Source organism: Neophocaena asiaeorientalis, unplaced genomic scaffold (genome assembly GCF_003031525.2).
Source record: "Neophocaena asiaeorientalis asiaeorientalis breed wild unplaced genomic scaffold, Neophocaena_asiaeorientalis_V1.1 scaffold43, whole genome shotgun sequence".
NCBI classification, from domain to species: Eukaryota; Metazoa; Chordata; class Mammalia; order Artiodactyla; family Phocoenidae; genus Neophocaena; species Neophocaena asiaeorientalis.
The window spans coordinates 723028-734080 of record NW_020173674.1 but is presented as its reverse complement, the minus strand read 5'-3'; positions in this window follow the sequence as shown (position 1 = coordinate 734080).

The window sequence follows — 11053 nt, the reverse complement described above, 5'->3', positions numbered from 1 at the left end:
TCCACCTGGGTCCTCCCTCCGTGTAGCCGCAGGGTTGATCAGGGTGTGTTTCCTGGGGTGACCGGAGCAACACTGTTCATTGTTTTTTGTCTTCAGTCCTGAGGCTGGAATCCCAGATCCAGGTGTGGGCAGGGCTGGGTCCTCCTGAGGCCTCTCTCCTCGGCTTGTAGACGGCCGTCTCCTCACTGTGTCCTCACGGGGTCGTCCCTCTGTGTGTGTCTGTGTCCTGACCTCCTCCTCTTATAAGGACCCCAGTCACACTGGGGCAGGGCCCACCCTCGTGACCTCATTTTACTTTCCACCTTTTTAAAGACCTCATCTCCAAATAGTCACATTCTGGGGTGCTGGGGGTCAGGACCCCTATGTATGAATTTGGGGGACACAGTTCAGCCCACGACAACCTATAAGAACAAAAGGGGAGAGAGTGAGTCGAAACTCACTGCACAGGGAGAAAATCCCCAGCTCCTGTCAGGGACCGGCAGGCAGGTGGGGTTCAGGGAGTGGCCAGCAGAACCCTAAACAGACAGGATCTGATTTGATGCCATCAGCAAACCCTGGCGGAGATTCTCCTGAGGGTCCGAGGGCGCCATGAGGCTCTCAGAGCCCGGTGACGTCCTGCTCTGGCCTCCTGGTCGCAGGCTGTGGGCTCGGCCCGGCTGGCTTGGGCAGGGAGGGACTGACCACACCGCTGACACCCTCAGCAGCCTGAGAACTGGGACGCCCTCCCCCCACCGCAGCACGTTCCTTGTGCTCCTGCCGCGGCCCCAGGGGCTGCGCTGGACGTTGCAGGGCCCACTCACCAGCTCCCATCCTCCCACCAGGAAAGATTTCAAACATACCATCGAGAACAGACTGACACGTGGGCACCGTGTACCCGCCATCCAGCTTCAACTAACATTAGCTCCTTGACCTTTGTGCTTCAGATATGTTTTCCATCGAGAAATAAAATATTACGGATAGAACCGGGTGCCTCTCGCCACCCACCCCCTCCCCAGAAGTGGCCACAATCCTGAATTCCATGGTTCTCAAAAGTTTTTATAGTTTTACCACGTTTGTAAATGTGCAAGTTATAAAGCAGGGATAACGCGTGAATCCCCGGTGATGGAATCAGGGTCTGCGTGAGCCTGCTGTGGTTCCGGTTCCTGCAGGTTTAGTGGCCGTGTTGCATTCTGGGGAAGGGTGGGGGCTCACTCCTGCGAGAGGGCTGTGACACCGGCTCGGCTGGCGGCAGGACGGCCCAGGCAGAAGCGCCGGTGGGCTAATGCGGGTCCCAAGGGGGGTTTCTCTCGCGTTTCCAGGATCCCTGTGGTCAAGCTTCTTGGCTTGCTGCTTATTTTCGTCACCTGTGCCTGAAAGGAGGTGAGCTGCCCTCTGCCCCAAGGCAGCAGGTGGGCGCCCTGGACTCTCCGTCTAGGCCGTGGGTGGGCTCAGCCTCCCCCGTCCTCCCCTTCCCCTTCCTTCTCCTCCCCTCACCCCATGAGGGTCCAGCAGGTGGTGGACATCACGGGCATTCCTTAGCTCTTTGGACACTGGTCCTCATGAGTCATCCTCACGGAAGCTTTCTTCCCTCTTTGGCCTTTATTTTCACTTTGTTAGGTTGTCTTTTGGCAAACAGGATATTATCAAGTGTCTCCACTGCAACATCGACGGCTTGTGATTTTACTGACTTGGTTAAGAAATCCTCCCCTCCCCTGAGGTCATAAACATTACGCCTTTAATTTCTCCTGAAAGTTTAAAAGTTTTGCTTTTCACATCTAGCTATTTAAGCCACTTGGTATCTGATCTTAGTTTGGGGCGTGAGGTGGAGACCTCATTCCTACTTCCCCAGTGAGAGAACGCTGTCCCAGCAGCTTCTACTGAAGGTCCCCCCTCCCCGCATATGAGGAGTCCCTCCCACCGCAGTCACTGTCCTGGCGTGTGGTCTGTTCCACCTGCCCGCTTGCCTATCCCTGAGCAAGCCCACGCTGCTCTGTGAGAAGAGACCAGCCTTCCCACCTCGTGCTTCTTTGAAAACTCTCAGCTCTTCTTAGCTCTTTGGTCTCACGTGGGCTGTTTGAGCAACCTGACAAGTCCATGAAAAACTCTACTGGGATCGTGAAAGGCATTTTGTTAGGTTTATACAGCTGTTTGCCAAGAAACGGTTTTATTTTTCAAAATTGAATCTTATCATTCGTGCAGGGCATCTCTCTCCATTTAATAAGGTCTTCCTATTTGCCTTCCAGTAACTATAGTAATTTTCTCTTAATAGCCTGGGACATATTCTGTTTGATTTATTCTTAGGAATCTGCGTGGGTTTGTGGCTGTGTTAATTATTATTTTTTCTACTTGGTTTTTACTGGCATAAATAAATGCTACTGGTTTTGTGTACTTGTTTTCATTAACCTTGTATCCAACAATGTTACTGAGCTCTAATTGGCTTTTCCATCTGGATAATCACAGTATCTTTAAATCAGGACAGTTTTTTTTTTTTCAATCCTGATGCTTTTTTTTTTCTTGTTTTGTTGCTTTGGCAAGAACTTCTAGACCCCATAGATTGATGGTAAAAGAATATGAAAAAGAATATATATGTATAACTGGGTCACTTTACTGTATGGCATAAATTAACACAACATTGTAAATCAGCTATACATCAATAAATTTTTTTAAAAAAAAGAAAGTAGTCATTGTAGACAACCTCCACGTCCCCTGACTTTCATGGAATGACTCTAAAGCTCTAGCACTAAATCTGATGTTTGCTGCCGTTTTTTGACTGATACCCACTAACAGATGAGGAATGTTTCCTTCCAGTCTTAGTTTGCTTTAAAAAAAAATGAAGACAAGCTGTTTACTTTCATGGGGTGCTTTTTCTGCATCACTTAATGGTTTTTCTCCTTTAATCTGTCCATGGAAATCGCCAAACGTTACTGGCTCCCCTCCTGTTGGCAAAGCCACATCTCACATCCCAGCCCTGGCAGCTGCCAGCAACCAGGTGACCCTTTGTTCTGAGGGTTTAGACACTGGGCAAGATGCTTCATGTGACAGACGTGATCTCTGAGATGACAGCTGCTCCATCACTTGAGGTCCTGGAGAGAAAATGGGAGCAGAGCACCAGTCCAGGGTGCCTGGAAACCTCCGTTGTCACAGGTCACCAAGACCTGGGGGCTCTTGTTACTGCAACACAGCAGAGCTATTTGTCACAGGTCACCAAGATCTGGGGGCTCTTGTTACTGCAACACAGCAGAGCTATCCTGACTGAGACATTACGTTAGTAGATCTTCTGCTGTTGAACAATACTTGACTTGCTGGATAAGCCTCCTTGCTCACGGTTTCTGGGATCTTAGGGGAGCTTCATACACAGCCCTCCCCACCTGAAGGCTTGAACCAATTGAAAAGGAAGGAAGGGGAGCTGGCGCGTGCAGGACCAAGCCTAGTTGCGTAAATTATAAATTCTTGGCCGGAGACCATGGATCGCACTTGTGGGTAAGTCGGCTTCCTTACTCTGACCCCTCGAATTAAACAGACAACCCTCTAATGGCCGGCCCTGACAAGCCCCCTCCTTGGAGAAGCAAAGGAGAACAGGTCAGGCCCGGGAGGAAGGAAGAGAAGAGAGGAGGGATGCCCACACCCTGTTTCTCTTTTCGGGTGTGGATTAAGCCTTTAAGCCACTGCGCTCTCCCCGAGATGGAGGACGTAAAGGACAAAGGGGCAGGAACAGAAGGACCAGCTCCTCATGGAAAGAGATGTGGCTACAGAGAAAAAGGCAAGCCCCACAAGGACTAGTAAATTCTTCAGGGTGTCTGCAATTTCCTTTCCTTGGGCTGCTTTTGAGAGATTTTTGTATCACCGTTATCCTAGTTTCAGAAATGAGAGGCCTCAGCCTCCCACTTTTTCTGCCTTCTGGGAAAGTCTGTGTGACACGATGTGGTCAAAGGCCCAGCTGTTCACACCCCTGTATCCCATCCTCACCGATCTGGGCTTGCTGTGTCCATGGATAGTTATAGCCACTGGAACAGCAGTAAATCCGACACATGTGGAGGCGTGAAAAGAGCTTGTGCCCTCGGGTCTCTCGTGGCTCTTGAGAACAGTGACCGCCATGGGAATAGCCACCTTCTTCTGGAGAAGGAGCGACTTATGGGTACAGGTGCCAGTGACCCAAGCTACTCCGACCATGTCCAGTCCTGCAGACCCACCGGCTGACAGCAGACACGTGACAAGCAGCTGATAACTTTTAGTAACTATGTGCGATCATGTACTCACCACCAAAATCAGGATGGAGGAACTCAGAAAGCTTATTTGTGCCGTCTTGCAGCTGGTCCCTTTCCACATCCTTGGTCCCAGGAAACCACCGCTGTGCTCTCCATTCCCCCCAGTTTTGTCATTTTTAGAATTCTGTGGTACAGAATCCTGCAGTCCTTTATGCCTGACTACTTCCAATTAACACAATGCTTTTGATACTTATCCCAGCTGCCTACAGCGATACTTGTTATAGGAAACCCGAACGAACTTTTTGGCCAACCCAATATTTCCATTTGTCTATCCATTCAGCAGTGGACGGGCAAGTCCATCACTTCTCGTTTTCAGAAATCTTCAAGGATGGTGCCTCAAACATTCACATACGTCTTCTTCAACCATGTGGTTTCTTTTGTCCTGGGTAAACATCTACGAGGGGAACTGGTGAGTCACATAGTAAGTATACATTTAACTTGGTAACGTTTTGTTTTCCAAAAGGCTGTACAATTTCACATTCCTTCCAGCAACATCTGAGAGTTCCAGTTACTCCATGTTCTTGCCAACATTCTGTATTGTCCGTGTGTGAAGACCGACACATCTTTGTAGTTTGTGCATTTATTGGAGGACCAGTAACGTTGAACGTCCTACTGGCCGATCCTATATCGTATTTTGTGACGGATCCTATAAATCTTTTGCCTATTTTTAATTGAGTTAACTTATTTTTATTGAGTTGTAAGAGTTTTTTTATATATTCTGGATGTAAGTTCCTTTTCAGACATATGTTTTGCAAAAATTTGGTAACCATGTCTTTCAAAAAGCAAAAGATTTTAATCTTAATAAAGTCTATTTTATTGGTTTTTTTCTTCTATATTTTGTGTTTTTTATGTCTGGTTTGAGAAATCTTTGCCTATTCCAATGTCATAAATATTTCCTTCTGTATTTCTTCTATAAATTTAATAGTTCTTGCTCTTGCACTTAGGTTATATTTGTATATGGTGCTGGCTAAGGGTCAAGGTTTATTTCTTTTCCACACAGATAGACATTTGGCATTATTTGTTAAAAAAGACTACCTTTATCCTATTAATTACCTTTGTGTTTTTGGTTTTGGTTTTTTTTTTTGCAGTACGCGGGCGTCTCACTGTCGTGGCCTCTCCCGTTGCAGAGCACAGGCTCCGGACGCACAGGCTCAGCGGCCATGGCTCATGGGCCCAGCCGCTCCGCGGCATGTGGGATCTTCCCAGACCGGGGCACGAACCCGTGTCCCCTGCATCGGCAGGCGGAGTCTCAACCACTGCGCCACCATTCTTGGACTCTCTGTCTTGCTGCATTGATCTGTATGTCTATCTTTATGCCAATAGAACAGTATTAATTATATAGGCTATATCTTTATAATAATATAATTAATATAATATAAATAATAAATAATATAAAACTGTATTTATACAACATTTTCCTGCAATCAGGTAATGCTAGCCCTCCAACTTTGTTCTTCAGAATTGTTTTGACTATACCAGATTGCCTTTCCATATGAACTTTAAATCATCTTGTCAATTTCTTCAACAAAGCCTATTGGGGATTTGATTGGTATTCCATTGAATCTTTAGATAAATTTGGGAAGGGCAGCCATGCTCCCAATATTAAATCCTCCACCATGAGCATGGTATACTTTTCCATTTACTTCAGCCTTTATGTTTTGCTTTGTACTGTTTTGTAGATTTTGCTGTACACATCTCATACAACTTTTGCTAAATCTATTCCTAAGTATTTTATTTACAATGCTATTGTAAATTGAGCTGTTTTCGTTAATTTCATTTCTAATTGTGCCTTTATACTATATAGAAATGTTTGTACATTGCCTTATATCCTGCAATGTTGATAAATTCATTTATTCTTTCTAGTAGATATTTTGTAGGTTCCTTAGGGTTATCGCCATACATAAATATATCATCTTCAAATATAGACATCTTTATAAAATATACCATTCAGATCGTTCCAACCTGAACATCTTTCATTTCTTTTACTTGTCTTATTGCACTGGCAAGGGCCTCTAGTACAATGCTAAACAGAAGTGGTGAGAGCACACAGACTACTCTCCTACCTGATCTTGGAATAGGCTTTAATCTCTGAGTGTGATGTTAGCTTCAGGTTTTTGTAAATGTCCCCAATCAGGTTGAAGATGTTCTCTTTTTTTCCTAGCTCTCTGAGAGTTTTTATCATTAAAGTGTTGTGATTTTTTTCAAACACTTTTTCTGCATATAATATGATCATTTGTTTTTCTCCTTTATTTTATGAACATGGGGAATTACACTGATTGATTTTCATATGTTATACCAATCTTGCATTCTTGGGGTAAACCTCACTTGGTATTAGCCTGTATATGTATTGTTGGATTTGACTTGCTAATATTTTGTTATGGATTTTTGCACCTATTTTCATGAGAAGAATTGATCTGTGATTTGCTTTACTTATGATATCTTTGGTTCTGGAATCAACATAAATACTAGCCCCATAAAATGAGTTGAGAATTGTCCCCTCCTTCTTTATTTCCTGAAAGAATTTATGTAAGATCAATATTGTTTTTTCTTTAAATACCTGATAGAACTCACCAGTGAAACCACCTGAACCTGAACTTTGTGGGAAAGTTTTTGAGTTTTAGTTTTCTAGAATCAACATAGGGCTGTTCAAGTTTTCAATTTCTTCTTGAGCAAAGTTTGTTAACTTGTTTCCTTCAAGACATTTGTCTACTTAATCTAAATTATCAAATGTATTAGCATAAAGTAGCTCATAATACTCCCTTACTATCCTTTTAATGTCTGTAGGATTTGTAGTTATGTCCCTTTTTAATCTTGATATTAATCATTCATGTCTTTGCTCTTTTTTTTATGATCCACTAGAGATTTGTCAGTTTTATTTTTAATCTCTTCAAAGAGCCAGTTTTCTTTTTCATTGACAATCTCCATTGGATTTTTGGTTTTGTTGTTTGTTTTGTTTTAAATTTTGTTTATTTATGCTCTTTCTTATTTGCTTCTTTCTATTTGCTTTGAGCTTCCTTTTCACTAATACAAACATTAAATGCATAAAAGTCCATCTAAGACATGCTTTAGCTACATTTCACAATTTTTGATAGGTTTTGTTTTCATCTGTATTCTATTTTAAATATTTCCTGATTTCTTGTGGCCTCCTCTGTCATTCATGTTAGTTAGAAGTATGTTTTAATTTCTAAATATTTGGAATTTTCCAGATATCTCTCTCTCCGTTGTTGATTTTTAGTTTAATTCCATGTGCCCCATGTGTGTAACATACTTTGTATAATTTTTACTGTTTTAAACATGTTTCCTTTTGTTTTGTGACTGGAGTACGGCCCATCTTTGTGAACAGTCCACGTGCATTTAAAAAGAATGTGCTTTCTGCTGTGTCAGGTGGAATATTCTATGTCAATCAGGCTCGTTTCCAATTTAAGACACCGGGAAGTGTTTCCCTGGAAAGAGAAGCTAAGAGACAGCCATGGAGGGACTTGGGGTCCCCTGAGAAGGGAGCAGCCCCCCCTGGACCCCCTCCCTACTTGCCCAGAGCTGCTTCTCAGAGAAGGTTCTTTTCTGGAGTTCCAGCTGGAAAGCCAGGAGCTGGTATATTAAGACTATTCAGAGCACTGTCTGTTGAAGGAGGGGCCACCCCAGCCCCTCAGCATTGACCTCCCGCTTTGGGGAAGGGAAAACCCCAGGACCATTTCGATTGCAGGCGCAGTTTCAACACACTCCCACAAAGGAAGTAAAGTCACAAGATTTATTACCTACGGACCCCAGAAACAAGGGGCAGCTGGTGCGCAGGGTCGTCTGTCCCAGGTCACAGTTGAGCATCTAGTACTTACAAGGCTGTTGGGGCAGAGGTCACTAACTTTCACAGGCTCAGCTCTGAGTGGTCTTTTTAAAAGTGCCCCGGAATGAGCAGGGAGGCCTGGAGAGGGCCAGAGTCAGCCAGGAGACTCAGCTCTTGGCTGTTGGCAGGTGGCCTTGATGGCTTCTCAAAGGCAATGGCTCTGCCTGGGACAAGGCTCACGTGTCTGGGGCAAAGCGCCTTGGTTCGTTTGTTCACTTTCTTCATTCCATGAACCTTGTCTAAGGAAAACCCCACTCCTGCCAGTGCTGCCCCCCCCATGCCCATCCAGGGGCCCAGTGAACTTCCAACTCGGTAGAGCTCAGGGGCCAGAATCTCTGCAGCCTAGACGCCTGTCGGGGAGAACAGAGAAAGCTGGGCTGCTCGTCACCAAGGTACTGTGACCCTGTGCCTGGAGCCCAAAAGGGACACACAGCCCTGTAATGGCCTGTGGCCACAAGGTTCCCGCTCTGCCCCCACTTTGGCCATGGTGACATGACTGTGCCTCCTTTGTGTGCTAACTTTTCCCATTACTACCTCGATATTCCCACTGATTTCCTTTCCTGTCAATTTCTTCAACTTTAAAATACTGTATTGAGAGCAGTTTCCTAAGTACCCCGAATCCTATTCAGAACAAGGATGCTTCCTGAAGTCGGGATGGAGGGGAAACAGGCACGGTTGGGGAAGGCTTCTGCTCCAGAAGTGTGTGGATGTGAAGCAGCCCTGCTCCACAGCGACTGGTTTTGTCCTGCTACCTTTCCCTGGGGGTCCAGTGGTAAAGCATCTGCCTTCCAATGCAGGGGACGTGGGTTCGATCCCTGGTTGGGGAACTAAGATCCCACATGCCGCAGAACAACTAAGCCCGCGTGCCATGAGAGAGGCTGCGTGCCGCCAAGTACAGAGCCCACGCGCCACAACTAGAGAGAGAAAACCCTGCGTGCCACAACTAGAGAGAAGCCCAAGCATCACAACGAAAGATCCCGCGTTCCTCAACTAAGACCCGAGGCAGCCCCCCCAAATTAATTAATTAAATACATAAATATTTTAAAATAAGTAAATAAAATAAAACGTGCCCCGGGAAAAGCAAGGTGGGAGCTCGTGATGGAAATCCTAAGTCCGGTCCTTACCTAATGTCCAGGCTCTGGGTGTGGGCAGGGCTATCACACCATGGGAGGCCCGGGCAGCATCTCAGAACGAGGCTGTGTTCTCACCACTGGGGTCTCCACCGCAGCCCTGCGATCAAGGGCCAGGCTGTGGGCCCAGGGCTCCCCTCACCGGTGGAGCCCCACAGAGCCCGAGAAGTGTTACCCCAGGGTTGACAACCTGCGATCCCGCAGGGTGCCTAGGAGACCCCCATCCCTCCCGGGCCCCAGGCAGGGATCTTGGCTCTGCGGCCTTCTCCTGTGGTGGGGGGCAAGTGCCTGGGGGCGAGCGTAGCCTCTGGAAGGCCTGGGCGGCAGCAAGCCAGGCACTACCTGTCGGTTGTTATGGTCACAATCCCGCTGCGAAGTGAGGACCTAGAGGGGCACAGCAGGCACGGAGTGGCCTGCACAGCTGGAGCCCGAGGGGGCACCATGGCCATGGGCACCCCTGAAGGCCACGCTGCAGGCCCGCCACCCTGGACAGCGTGGGCCAGCCGGCATCCAGGGGTCGAGCGTAGCTGAGCTGCAGTGCCACGAGGCCTGGTGGGACCTCGTGGGCCCTGCCCTGGGGCAGGTCCAGCATCAGTGAGCTTGAGGGAAGGCACTTGGTGGCCTTGGGAGCCCCTTGCCCTCCAGGCCTGTTTTCCTACTGAAAACGGGGTTGCAGTGAACCCTGTGTCAGGGCCCTTGTAGTGTGAGGGTCTACGGGGGCAGCAGGAGAAACAGGCACTTAGCCAACAGTGAGGTGTTTTATTCTTACATAGCCTCCTGGCCAGGGGCAGAGGTGGGCAGGCTGGGGGGAGGGGGGAGGAGCTGTGACGACCCAGGGCTGGTGGGACAGCATGGAGAGGGGCAGTTACTTTGTCCCAAGCCTGGACCTGTTTCCACGGCACCCAAGACGGCGGCGGAGACCTTGTAGCCCAGCTTCCAGGTCCCCGGGACAGGGCCGCCCACCTGGCTGACCTGGTCCTTGTCTCCTGTGCCCTGGGGGCACCCCAGACAGGGGACAGCCCACCATGGGCCGTGGGAGAAGCAGATGGCCGTGGCTCCAGGTGCGTACCCCTAGGCAGCCCTAGGAGGGCACAGCTCTGGGTGGTGAGCCAGGTGAGGAAGAAGAGAGAGCAGCTGGAGAGGGGAGGGGGCTGCAGGCTGCCCACCCTCCTCCCTCCCTGTCCCCCATCCTGACCCTCCAACGCCTCTGTGACCTGAGTGGGCCGTGTGCAGGGGGAGGGGGCAGGCTGTCCGGACCGGGACGCACCTGTTCTGCCAAGTCCCCATTTACAGAAGGTGTCCCCCGGGCCACCCAGGTGGCTGGGAACGTCTGCCGCCTCCGCCCTGGCAGAGCTGTGCCTGAGAGCCTGGGTGGGCAGAGGCCGTGGAGGCAGGTGGAGGCCTCTCTGCCTCTGGTCAGAGGAGAGATCGGCCCCAGAGACGTCAGTGGAAAGGGGAGCTGGGCCCAGAGACCCAGACCAGGAGAGGGGCCGCGGACTGGGGGGCCGGGAACCACCCGTCATCTGGGCTTTGCATCCATCGGCGGTGTGGGCCCGGCCTGGGGTCTCCGTGGGGACCCCTCCTCAGCTAGAAATCAGGTCTGGGGCAGGCGGGGAACACCTGTGGAGCGGCCCCAGGGCCTGGGGTCTCCGCAGGATCGGAAGGCTGAAGTGGGAGAGGGGCTGGGCTGGGAGCGCGGAGGGAGGGGCAGGGCCCAGGCGGTTGCTCTCTGAGCAGAGGGCCGGGTTGCCACCCACCGTACAGCTGTCCCGGCAGACAGCGGAGCCCTCAGAGCCCGCATCTAAACAGGGGGGTGGGGCAGGAACCATTGCCCTGTG